This window comes from Eleutherodactylus coqui, chromosome 12 (assembly GCF_035609145.1).
Source record: "Eleutherodactylus coqui strain aEleCoq1 chromosome 12, aEleCoq1.hap1, whole genome shotgun sequence".
NCBI lineage: Eukaryota > Metazoa > Chordata > Amphibia > Anura > Eleutherodactylidae > Eleutherodactylus > Eleutherodactylus coqui.
The window spans coordinates 56,591,706-56,604,599 of record NC_089848.1 but is presented as its reverse complement, the minus strand read 5'-3'; the positions used below and the strand labels follow the sequence as shown (position 1 = coordinate 56,604,599).

Here is a 12,894-nt window from a genome sequence, read left to right as displayed (position 1 = left end):
GTCAACATCCAATCATAATGGGGTAAGCATTTCATAGTGAATCATAGCAAAGTTATAGCTTCATGCACAAGCATGTATCAATAATTGCATATTCATGTAGATGAGAATTCTTACATGATCTTTTATTTCCAAGGTCTTAGGGCCTTGGAAATAAGACAACTAGTACATATATGCCCAAATATCTGGAAGCACAAATAGAAGGACATTTGTTTGTAAGAAGAATTCATCATAAATTGTATTTTTCTGCCGTTAAGGCTGGATTCACACGAACGTATATCGGCTCGGTTTTCACGCCGAGCCGATATACGTCGTCCTCATCTGCAGGGGGGGGGGGGGGGGGATTGAAGAGCCAGGAGCAGGAACGGAGCTCCCGCCCCCTCTCCGCCCATCTGCACTATTTGCAATGAAAGGAGGCGGGACTGGGCGGGGCTAAGTTATGAGAATTAGCCCCACCCACGTCCCGCCTTTCCCCATTGCAAATAGTGCAGAGGGGCGGAGAGGAGGCAGAGAGGGGGCGGGAGCTCCGTTCCTGCTCCTCCCCCTTGCAGATGAGGACGACGTATATCGGCTCGGCATGAAAACCGAGCCAATATACGTTCGTGTGAATCCAGCCTAAGTGAGCGTATAAACTGGCTAAAACAATGATGCGCTTTTATACTATTTATTCTGAAGCAACTTTCACAGCCTCTTACCTAAATCATGCTTTTCTAGATCACTCTGTAACGGATCAAACCCAACTTCTTCCGACTGCAAAGGATGGCGAGTACGGGGCGCAGGTTCTTGCATCTTGCACTTCACATTAAGAGTTGCTCTAAAAGAGAAGTGATATTTGTAAATGACTAATTAGATGAAGCGTAAATGATTTTACAGAAGGTGTTTTAGGCAGCACTACTCATGTATACGGGATGTGTGAGTCCTCTAGGGTTGGCTACTGCCCTTGCAATCCTGATGACAGCATTCAAGAATGTGGATCAGCACACAAGGATGAGTATTTTATCGATTCCAAACATTAATTTGATACCGCTGGTGACAAATTCTGACAGGTGTAAGTGCTCGTCACATCTCCACCATCCACAACCTTTTTGGCATATTTGAGCCCGATTCAGACTGCTTTTCGTCTATCATCAATTGCAAACGATGCCTGATGAAGGGTAACCTCTTCCAAAATGTTACACTTAATAATAATTTATGACCAGGACTTACAACTATAGGAATTTGTCACCAATGGTATCAAATTAAGGTTTGGAATCAATCAAGTACTCAACCATTTCAACCGGATCCGCATTCTCGAACGCTAAACATAAATTATTGACACAAAGCACCAATGCAGTTGTGATTATACGGTATATCATTGCTGTACATCCAACAGTATACGGCTGTAAAGCTGGTCAAAAACACACTATTACATTTTTCATAGAAACTCCTCATTGTGGCAGGATTTGCTAAATGTGAAGGTCCATGATTACCGCTCAACGTCTTCTGTTGAGAGAAACTGGAATACGACAGAATGGAGTTTAATCTACTTATATTCTTCCTCCTTATAAAATATTTGAAGAAGTCTGGGAAGAAGGTGAGAATTTCTGATGGTCACTGCCGATCCCTCACCGCATTGTGTTATCATCATGTGACTGTGGCAGGGAATTGTTGGCCATGGCTCTTGGCTTGTGCAGTCATGTGTCGTAAGGCGGCATCGAGTTACAGGTCATTGTGCAAAGCTGACCACAGAAAACAGTGGAGCCCCATGAATGGCAGCGTGGCGATAGAGACGAATCTGAAAATAGTTACTGGTAGAATTTTTTTTTTAATTAAAATTGTTCATTCCTGCCCTGCAGGGCCTGTAAGCAGAGTGCAGATTGACATTTGTGATAACTTGTATTTATCCCTGTGGATATGGCAAAAAAGCTCTCCTCCAGACAACAAGTGCCTCGCTAGTGCCTATAGGTAAGTAGCCTATATGACTGACCCTTTACGGTTGCCTGCACATTTGCGGGTTGGATTCTGCATGCGGAATCTGCGTGTACCTGGCTTTCTGTACCTTCATCTGTACTACGGATGGTCCGCACGACTCGCCATCGGACATGCGCAGTACAGATTTTTTTTTTTTAATTCCTGCTTTTCCCACATCCTTGCCAAGCGATGTTGCAGACTTGACCTTTCCACAATGTCAATTGCAAAAGGGCCGCAGATCGGACAGCTTCCGTTGACTTAAACGAAAGCCGTCCATGCGGAATATTTCAAAAATGGAGTAGGCTGCAATTTTTTTCCTCCACGAGTGGAAACCGCAATTGGTTTCTGCTCATATCCAGGAAGAATCACTTTTCCATAGCCTGCTATGGAATGTAATTGCTGCAAAATCTGGAGGCGAAAGCCCCGTTCCGGACTCCGCAATGCAGGCGGCCTCACACCTGAATCAGCTTATCAATAAAACCAGACCCCCAACTATAGAATCCTGCTGTGTACAAATGAGGAGCATCAACTTAAAAACATTGAGGTCTTCAGTAGGATGACTCCAATTCAGCTGATAACCCAAGTCATGGTTCAAGGCTATAGGATAGCCACTACTTCCTTCAAGAAGAGAGCTACAATATTTTCTTTTTTTTTTACCCAAGAAGCATTGCTCTAAAGTCTCTCTCCTAGTTGGATCTCCACAATGAATGTAGAATCAGTACCTTCCAAGAAATTGTAGATATACGTAATAATGATCCTAGAGAATACAGAAAAAAGCAGGATAATTTCTTCCACAGCATCTTGCCATTCCAGATGGGAATTAATCGCCTCCCGCTAAGTGTGTGTATCAGAGATATTAGACTGTAAGCTCATCTGGTCAGGGGCTAATTTTCCTAACGGCATTGCTAAAAAGGAGCTACAAAATAGCATAATAAATACAATTCTTGCCATGTTATCAAAGGAAAGAAGCCGCCGCTGGGAAATGTGTCGGTGTATGAAAGAGAAGGCAGAAGAATATACTGGATGAGTTTTTAATGTCATATTTCAGTTCAATCAAGTAGTAAGTAAAGACTCTGGATCGCAGACAAGTAAGCCATGTGAGCTGATCTCACCATGCTTGACTTCTTGTTTCTGGACTATTAGACTGACTGCCCTCTTTCCTGTAATGATGAAAGTAAATTATTAATTTTCTGTGAGGCTGCTTACATAAAATTCTATCTGTATGCAATAAGCATAAAATAACCCAGGCATGTATAATTTGGTCATTAAACCTTTCCGTTATGTGCGCTCCCTGATAAAGGGTTAACAGCCATCTTTCAGAAGACAGAAGCAGCAGATGGTTTCGCCGTGTTCATGATGATAAAGTTATGCGTATATTGCAGGTTTTCTGGGTTGTGTACCTATTTTAGTGAATATGTTTAAATTCATGCAATGTGATAACTTATTCAGAACCACAAACAAGATGAGATCAAGAACAGACATTTTTTGCTCCTTGCACCTGTCACCTTCCCCAAATTGCAGGTGGCCGTTTGTGGAGAATAGCAATATCAGTACAGCCAAGAATCCTCTCACAGAAGACTGAAATAATGACTGGAAAACTTTATTTTATCCGCGTGGAATTAGCTAGATTTATATAGGTCTTTTTGTATAGTAGTCAGACATGTGATAAAGGTCAAATTAAGGTCTGAACAAGGTCTTATGTAACATGGAGGGACCCCGGAGAGATGGAGACCAGGTTGACTACAATCCCTTATTTTTATAGATCTGTCAATGAAGCTGGGCTGACCTCTAAAGGCCCATTTACACGTAACGATTATCGCTCAAAATTCATGCAAACGACTGAAAATGAGCGATAATTGTTACATGGTGAACTTAAAATCCATTGTTTAGCTACAGAGAGATAAATTATCTCTCAACAGACCGCACATTGTGTTCTCCACTGGAGTTGGGAGATTACACTGCATTCTGCCAGGAGCAGCTAGAAGAACAATGCAGCTGTATGCAGAGCCAAGCCCACAAGCTAGGCTCTACAAACAGCTCCCAAAGGCCCTTTTACATGCAAATGAAGATGATAAAGTGCCAATGGCCATTACAGGCCATTAACACTTTATGCCAAAAGATCGCTAAAACTTTCAATCTTTTGAAAGATTATCTTTGCGGGTTAATGGGCTCCAAGTTTCCTTCCATGATGTTCTTCTCACCCTATTTATGGCCACAGCAAAGTTTATCTTTATCTTTGCTGTAGTCATAAATTAACTGATAAGCAGGGCAGAAAGGAAGAGATAAGGGCTGAAAACTTATAGGCCATTTACACAGGAAGATTATTACTCAAAGTTTGTTCAAATGAATGCAAGGAAAAAAAAACAAAAAAAAACAAACAAACAAAAAAACCCTCACTATTCGTTCGCAAGCTCGTATCGCATTAAAACTATCCCTAGATTGCGGGCTTGTGACAGGCTTCACATAATAGGTGAAGTGCTGAGCAAGAAGCCCATGATCCCACGGTGAAGTCAGTCAGTGTAAACGCTCTGCTGGAGAGCTAACGACCTTAGCAGTGATGTCAGCACTCATGTAGTCATTTACCTGACTGCCGTTCCGTATAGAAGGGCCATAAGCAGCCAAAAAAGAAATATGGGTTCACCTCACCAGCAGTATCTTCCAATGTTGGCCTGTGAGCTGTATGCTTTTTTACTCAATAAAGAATGAAATTTTTTTAACGGTAGCAGCTCCTCTCCACTTCTATTTTTCCATAAGCAGCCACTACAGAAGGGCTATAAGCAGCCAGTCCAGCTTCACTGACGAATCTTCTATTAAGATTTAGGCCGCCTGCACATGGGCGTAAATCCCGCGGCGGGATTATCCGCGGGATTTCCGCCACTGGAAGCCTGCATAGGAGTGCATTACAATACGCACTCCTATGCAGACGGCCGCGGTTTGGCCGCTCGGAATGTTGCACGGCAAACAAACCGCGGCATGTCCTATTTCTGTGCGGGGCTCGCAGAGCCTCGCACAGAAACGTCACTCACCCGGCCGCCGGCTCCGGTCTGCGCATGCGCCGGGTGAGTATGCGCTCCTGCCTGCAGGCGCTGGGGTCGGGTCCCACAGCGAGAATTCTCGCCGCTGGATCCGACCCGCCCATCTGCAGGCGGCCTTAGGGTACTTTTACACAGGCTGACTATCGGCCAAAAATTCCCTCAAAAAAGTCATTTCCAGTGGTAGTTGTCCCATGTAAAAACAGGATTGGACGGGGTACTAAGCAAAAAACTGCTCATAAGCTGCTAGTCGCTTCATTTCAGCTCGCTGAAGCAAAAAGACCAGTGACTTCTTGCTCAGTGTAAATGGGCAGTGGTTCACCTATGAACGACTGCCTCTTCACTGTGATTAGAGGTGGGAGACTGGAAGAGATCTGACACACTCCTCCCCCATTCACTGAATGACTATCACTCGCTATATCGCTGAGATGGCTGGTGGGTGCTTATGTGATGACAATCGGCCTGTGTAAAACCACCCATAGACTGCAGTTTTCATATACTGCGATATGTAGAAGCTGCAGAAGACAAAACACAACATTTTAATTTAAACCATATCGCAAAAATGATTCCCAGCGCAAAATAAATTAATGTAAGTGAAAACAACTGCCCCCAAAAGTGACCATAGCCTTTAATGCGCACATCGACTAAACATCCATAGTACAATGAGAAATAGTAAGTGAACATCTGTGTTACTGACTTCCCCTAGAGCTAACTAGTAAAAAGTGTTCCAATTAAGCAGCTGAGATTGGAAGTATATGTTTCACTGGTCCTTTTCCTATTAAATAAAGGCACACAAAGCCTGGTTTACTGACAAATCTGTCCTGCTCAAGAATGATTGGCTAGTATCAACTATGTCTTCATGCAAACAACTTTGAGAAGATGTGTTAGAGAAACAATTGAGGCTTGAAAAGAATTACAAAAGCATTGCTAAAGACATAGCAAGTGTATCTGCTGGCAACTGTATCTGCTGGCAACTGTATCTGCAGGTCTGCAGACCTGGCAATTGTACCTGTGAGGGAATTTGACTAGAGATTTAAAAAAGAGGCAAGTTGGGTGATTGGCTGCCAGAAAACAAAGTCACGAGACCTAATATCGCTGACAGCCTTATCACATGACCTTTTTCCTGTTCCAGAAACTTTGCAACAGATTGAAAAGCTTTAAAGGGATGATCTGGGTTTTTCACTATTGATGACCTATCCTCAGGATAAATTATGAATAGATGATTAGTGAGGGTCCGTGGCTTTGGATCCTTGCCGATCATCTGATTTCAATCACTGCTGGCAGAACGGACAGCACTGGAAGCAGACTGCACTGTTCATATTGAGCAGTTTGGTTTGGGACTGCAGGCAAAGCTTCCATTAAATTCAGTGGAATCCGTGTCTGTACTACCAAACTAGGCTGCTGCAATGTTGACAGCACGATCTGCTCCTAGCGCTGTCCACACTGTCAATCAGCTGATCCTCAGGGATCACAAGTGATGGACCCCCACTGATCAACTATTGATGAGCTATCCTGAGGAAAGGTCATCAATAGTAAAATTACCGAACAACTTCTTTAAAGTATAAAAACTCAGTGAACTGATTTTGCTTTGGACATTTTTTTTTTACTGGCTCATAAATATTTATACATAAATAGTTAACTTCGGAATAATGGTTAGACTTTTAGGCCGCCAGCAGACGGCCGGGTCGGATCCCGCTGCGAGCCCCTGCAGGGACCAGTGCGGCGCTCACCTTTCCCGCGGCTCAGGCTCTTTGATGTGCAGGCTGCCGGCCAGCCGGCGCATGCGCAGAGCATAGCCGGTGCGTCGGGAGAGACATTTCTGTGCGGGCCTCAGCGAGCCCCGCACAGAAATAGAGCATGCCACGATTTGTTTTCACGCGGACAAATCACGGCCATCTGCCTAGGATTGCGTTTTGCAATGCAATCCTATGCAGGCGTCCAGGGGCGGAAATTCTGCGGGAAATCCCGCCGCGGAATTTCCGCCTGTGTGCAGGGGGCCTTATACTGAGCTATATTTACACCTGCCAGCTTTGATGCTTTTTTGCGAAGAATCCTATGAAAAAATATTTTGACATTTTTACAAAAAATATCAGGTTAACCACTAAAAAGTAATTTTCTGACCCCAGAAACTATCGTAACTTGCAAACACAATCTACGTAGAAAACGTATGAATCTGTGGCCGTAACATTAGCATAAACATCTTATATGAATAATAGGCAGCTGTAATAATATATCGTTTTTTCCCGTTGATATTAATTCAAGATTCATCCTAAATTCCGACTTCGAAGAAGGCTACATATGGTATAAAGTAAGTTGATTAAGAATTAAAAATCAATTGTCTGAAAACGTTAATATTTAATACTGTTAGATTGTACGATAAAGTGGTTTTATTATTTATTTACTCCGGCCCCCACCAGATTAGTCTCGATAACAGTGGGGGGTCTGCATGTAGCAAGACAAATCCATTTACCAGACAAAATAAATTATATATATGCCAGCATTTGTCTTTACACGTGTCATTCAATATTTAATATCGCCCATTGATGCTGCCTTGAAACCCTAATCAATTCTTAGCAGCCGCACTTTGTAATAGTCAAATGTTTTCTATTTAATCTCTCTCATGTGGTTTAACATAGATTCTCAACACAGCAGGACACAATTATCAGTAAGGCTGCAACAAACAAACCTGAGGATAATAGACAATCCTGTGGCATACCAGTAATGAACCACATGTGAAACTTCTATCAGCTGTACCCTTATAATATACTGCAACGACAGGACACTGCACATAGTGAGTAAAGAACAAAACACTAAACAGCTCCGTCTGCACTCGGAACCCGAACCACAAGACCGACCTGCTACATTAAAGAGGTTTTCAAGCTATTTTTATTGATGACCTATCTTCAGGATAGGTCATCAACAGTTGATCAGCTGGGGTTCCATGCTTGGAACCCTGACCGATTGGCTGTTAGAGTGCTGGCTGCCATTGGCAAAATGCAGGGTGGAAGTAGATTACTCCAACCTCTGTGTAGTGGCCGCTGATGGTAATTGCAGGTGCAAGATCTGCTGGTTTGCACCTGTGCTTTACTCATAACAGTGGGCTCTCGAACATCTGATCAGTCGTGGTCCCGAGCAGAAGACCGCAGCCGATCGACTATTGATGATCTATCCTGATGGCAGGTTATTCATAAAAATAACCTGGAAAACCCAATTAAGCAATTTAGTCCAAATTTACAAAAAATTGGAAATAAGGCACATTAACCCTTTGCAATCCAATTTTGGATTCAGGGTTTTTCCTAGGTGGTTTTCTCTTTCTGCCATTATACAATGGCACCATCTGCTGGCCAGTGCTAGTACTGTGGCACGGGACATGGTGGAGAGGCCCCCGACAACAGAGCGGCCAGTAATATACAGTAAGAATACTCTGCCAGACGTCTTCCGACATCGGAGCTGTACAGCCTTCATTCAGAATGTCTGAAGACGTCAGACAGTGTATTGGAATGGGTTAAAATTGCTAGGGTCACTACTATAGCCCTATCTGCCCAAGCAACGTGGTGACACGGGGAGCCCACCCTCTTTCTAAGTCCATAGGGGTGTAGTATCCAGGATCTCCAATCCTGAACAACGCTGTTGGATGTAAGCGGTCAGATAAAGCTAACTCTTCCAGCGGGTGACGGTGCAGGTACAGCTCCAGATTTTGCACCATCGCTGTGCCGTGCATTATGCTGTACTTTCAACCTGTTCTGTAAATGCAGGAAAGGGTTAATCATTATAGCAAAAACATGGCACATTTCCAACAATTTCCACATTGGAAAGGCGATGTTTGTGCGCAGCTCTGTGTTGTACAGATCCATGGACTGCTATTGGCCTATTAGAAGGAGCTTTTTTTTTCCTGTACAGATCCATGAGCACTGGGGTGCATTCACATAGGCGAGAAAATTATGTGAGCTTTGTGCGTTACGAAACACACAAAACTTGAAAAAATGAGTATTAGCATGGGTGATTTTTCTCTCGTAGTGATGCCGCGAGATGGAAAAATCAAGGGATGCAAGACTGAAAAATACAACCTGCAGATGCCCCGTCTCCGACACATTGCATTGGACACGGATTTCCTTATTGCGTGCTGTGAGTCACATCCAAGAATATTAGGCGCATTTCTGTCACCTCTGTGAATGCACCCTAATAGAGATCCATAGCATCAAGCAAATGATCATCCCAAGATAAGAGGTGTAATAGAGCGTGTTCTATAATATTACACCACATATTTTATATTCCATAATGCTGCATACATTTTGTCATCAAACACTCCAATAAGAAAATACTACCTAGGGGGAGGGGGGGCATTTCCTCTGTTTTAATTCCTTCTCTCTGTTCCATTTTTTGGACCTATGACTGAAGCCCTAATAAGCCTTAGCTAAGACCTCTTAAGTTATAATTATTATTTTGCTGTATTTTGGTGGAAAATTCATCTTAACGGTGTTATCCAGCAAAACTAAAACAAAAAAGTCTGAAAGCTGCTCACCAGGATGTTAAAAAACATTTTGAAAAAGCATTTCTCACCTTACGCGTTCCGCCATCGCTATTACTTCAACAGTGCCCAGACCCCCCCCCCCCCCCTCAGCTGACCAACTGAAGTGAGTCAGTGACTTTCTGCAGCAATCACATGTCCCTGGTGTAGGTGACATCACTGCTACAACAGGAAGAAGTGAACCTCAGGGGCTGGACACAGTCCGAATGGGAGCAGCAGATCGGTCAGGGCAAGTATTGCTTCTTTATGTTTTTACAGCTTGGCACCAGCTTTTCTGTTTGACTGGAAAGCTCCTTTAAATTGAATTTGTCTCACTGTTAAAAATCGCTGAGCTTCTGAATAGTTGCAGACAGCGCTAAAGGGGTTTTCCGGGCAAATTCTATTAGTACCCTATCCTCAGGATAGGTAATGAATGGTTTATCAAAACCGACCCATCACTCGGGATCCTCGGTGACCAGTTGATCATCCAACAGGGCTGGACATAGTCATCGGTGTCAAAGGCGAAAGCGTTGTAGAGGGCATCATTCCCATTGAAATCAATAGGAGCATTGCCTCCTGTTACATTTCCGTGTGTGACCCGGGTGTCAGAGGCGGAGCTATCGGAAGTGGAATAGGAGGCTTTACTGATTTCAATTGGAGTGAAACCCTTCATGGTGCTCCCGCCTCCGACGCAGTGATCGTGGGCTGGAAATCAGTTGATCACCAGGGCAGGGAATCCTTGGCAATTAACTACTGATGACCTATGCTGGGAATAGGTCATCAGTAGACCTTGCTGGAAAATCCCTTTAAAGCCAATTACTGAAAATCTGAAAGAGGACTCTGATAAAGTAGTTCAAGAGTTATTCCAAAGATGATTACAATATCTTTGTCTATGCTAATTAGTTATGAAAAACTAAAAAGTAATGAATAGGTACACTTTAAAGTGCAGTTCTGAACAGTTCCTATAGAATTCGGAAGGTTGACCTTCCTATGCCAAGTGACCCTGAGCGACAAGTGACCCTGAGCATAGTTCAGATTACTCCAATCAGTGCAACCTGCAAACACAATTAGCCGAATAGGTCAACAGTCTTGCTGTGAAGGCGACTGATGGCATCGCCTGATATCTTCCATCTTAAATAACCCACAAGCATTCTCACGGTGCCGGGATAATGTTTATTTCTAATTTGCTGGGAATCGGAGCCTTCGGATCTTTCTATGCATCCTTCTAGGAAAACACGAGCCACACATTGTAATAATCAGTGCTGTGTCATCTTCTAATGCAGGAGTCATACTGTTTTTCTTCTTAATTAATAATGGCTGAAGTCTTAATGAGCATTTAGAACGCCGAGATTTTTCTTGCCCTAAAATTGTGAAGTTCTAAAAGTAATTTGTAAAATTATACCAGCAATTACAGAAAGACAATTCGGATCCTGTATTCCCCTTGCAGAATTATTTCCTGTCTTCTTTTAAGTTCACTCGTGGGACGCTGCAAATTGCTCCCTGTTGCTTGCATTGCTGTTTAGGAAAGAGAGACGGAGCGCAGCGTGCTTCGAGAGAGATCTTCCCCATGATAGCAGCCACAAACCGCTCATTTACACCGGGAGGCGGAGGATTTCACTAGTCGCCGGCACAACAAGTGTAGACTTTCCAGCATCCCATTAGGGCTTCGCTCACACAAGAGCTCAAGCTTTTACGGCAAGACGTCTGCAGGGCTTTTGATCACCTATTTTAGATGTAGGGAGGCCCCTCGTTCATTCAAGTCGGTGCCATATCTAGGACAACTCACAGTGCTGGAACATGAGAAGTGTCACCCACGGACAGCCACAAAGATCGTGCAATCCATTGTCAGGTAGATATGAAGAGACGATTCCCAAAGTGGTTTAAATCCATCTTCTGAAGAAACTGAGGCAAGGGGAGTTACATACTTTTTCTTATGCCTTACTGTATCGTTAGCAACATGTTATATAGCCTAAAGCACTCAAATACCTACCAGACATTCCCCGCTAAGATCACGTTTTATTCCAAAATGTCCAAAGTCACACTGCAATAAATCCTGTTTGGCGGAAAATGGCATTAGTTGGATTTAAAGAGTAACTACTTTTTAAAAAACTTTTGTAGGGGTCCAGGTGCCGAGATCCCTACTGATTGCTCTAATGAAAGGGCTGCAGTGCTCAAGGGCTGTGCCCCTTGGTCTTTCTTCGCTGCCTATCGGCTCCTCTAGGAGGTGAAGGTGAACGCATAGACTTCGACAGACATTTATGCAGTTGTCTTCAGCTTCCGAGAGGAGCTGATCAGTAGCATAGACAGCCGAAGGGGCACAATGCGAGCGATCAGCAGGTGTCTCAGCAATGGGACCCCTTACTGATTAAAACCTTTAACATGTCGCCCTGACATGTCAAAAGTTTTAAAAGGTGCAGTTACTCCAAGTCATTTTGGAAGTCACCTCTTTACTTGTAACTAGAACTAAAACTTACATCCTAGACCTGTGACCAAAACACCAGCTAAAGGCTGATCGGCCCGGGTGCAAAAGGTTATCTTGGGGGCCCCCCAATTTCACTTAACCCCAGAGGCGTAACTTGAAGCCCCTGGGCCCCAATGCAAAACCTGTAACAGGGCCCCAAACTATAATGGTTTATTCATAATACTGGGCTCCAAATATATGGAGAAGAGAGGCCTTATGGGCCCCCTAAGGCTCATGGGCCCGGGTGCAACCGCATCCCTTATAGTTACGCCAGTGCAAAACACATCAGAAGATATGATAGCACAATAAAGAAAAGAGGGAAATAAAACATCAGGATTTTTGTGAGGTTTTATAGGAGGGAAGCCTACACTGGGATCAATTAGTGCAACAGTCACTCATTTTATTACTGTGGAGCTCCAGTCTAAAGCTGGCCATACACATTATATATGGATTCGGACAACATTAAAGTGGGACAGGTCACTTAATATGTATGGGGGCGTCATGATTTTTTCCCAAGAGTAAGGCTGGGCTCAAGCGGGCATGTGGTAAGACGCTGTGTATATAACACAACATTCTACCGCCGTGTGGGCTGGCGCCTCGCCGCGTACGGCAGCGCTTTTTGACTGCACATGACAGCATATCTCACGCACGCTGCCATGTGCAGTCTTCCGTGTTTCATTTTTTTACATTTCTCGCTTTGACGCTTAGCGATGTTGCGTATAAGCGCCGTACATGCGCAATGTATTTGCATATGTACAGTGTTTAGTACGCACCCATAGAGAACAATAGTGCTCTATACGCATAATACGATGTAGAATAGAACATGCTGCGTTCTTTTTTTTACTTGTGTATTATACGACATGAAAAAAACGCTATTGTGAGTGTAACAGCGAAAATCAATGTATTTGAATTGCCACGATGTACCGTGTTATATACGTATGTAAAAC

General features: G+C 43.6%; 1 long non-coding RNA gene across 1 annotated transcript in view; it reads right to left on the bottom strand.

The window, feature by feature from the left end:
- Positions 1-691: 691 nt before the first annotated feature.
- LOC136586921 (uncharacterized) overlaps positions 692-12,894 on the bottom strand; it is a 211,145-nt gene continuing 198,942 nt past the window's right edge. The window contains exon 4 of the long non-coding RNA XR_010787353.1: positions 692-811. This is a non-coding gene — a long non-coding RNA (uncharacterized lncRNA). The remainder of the gene's footprint in view (positions 812-12,894) is intronic.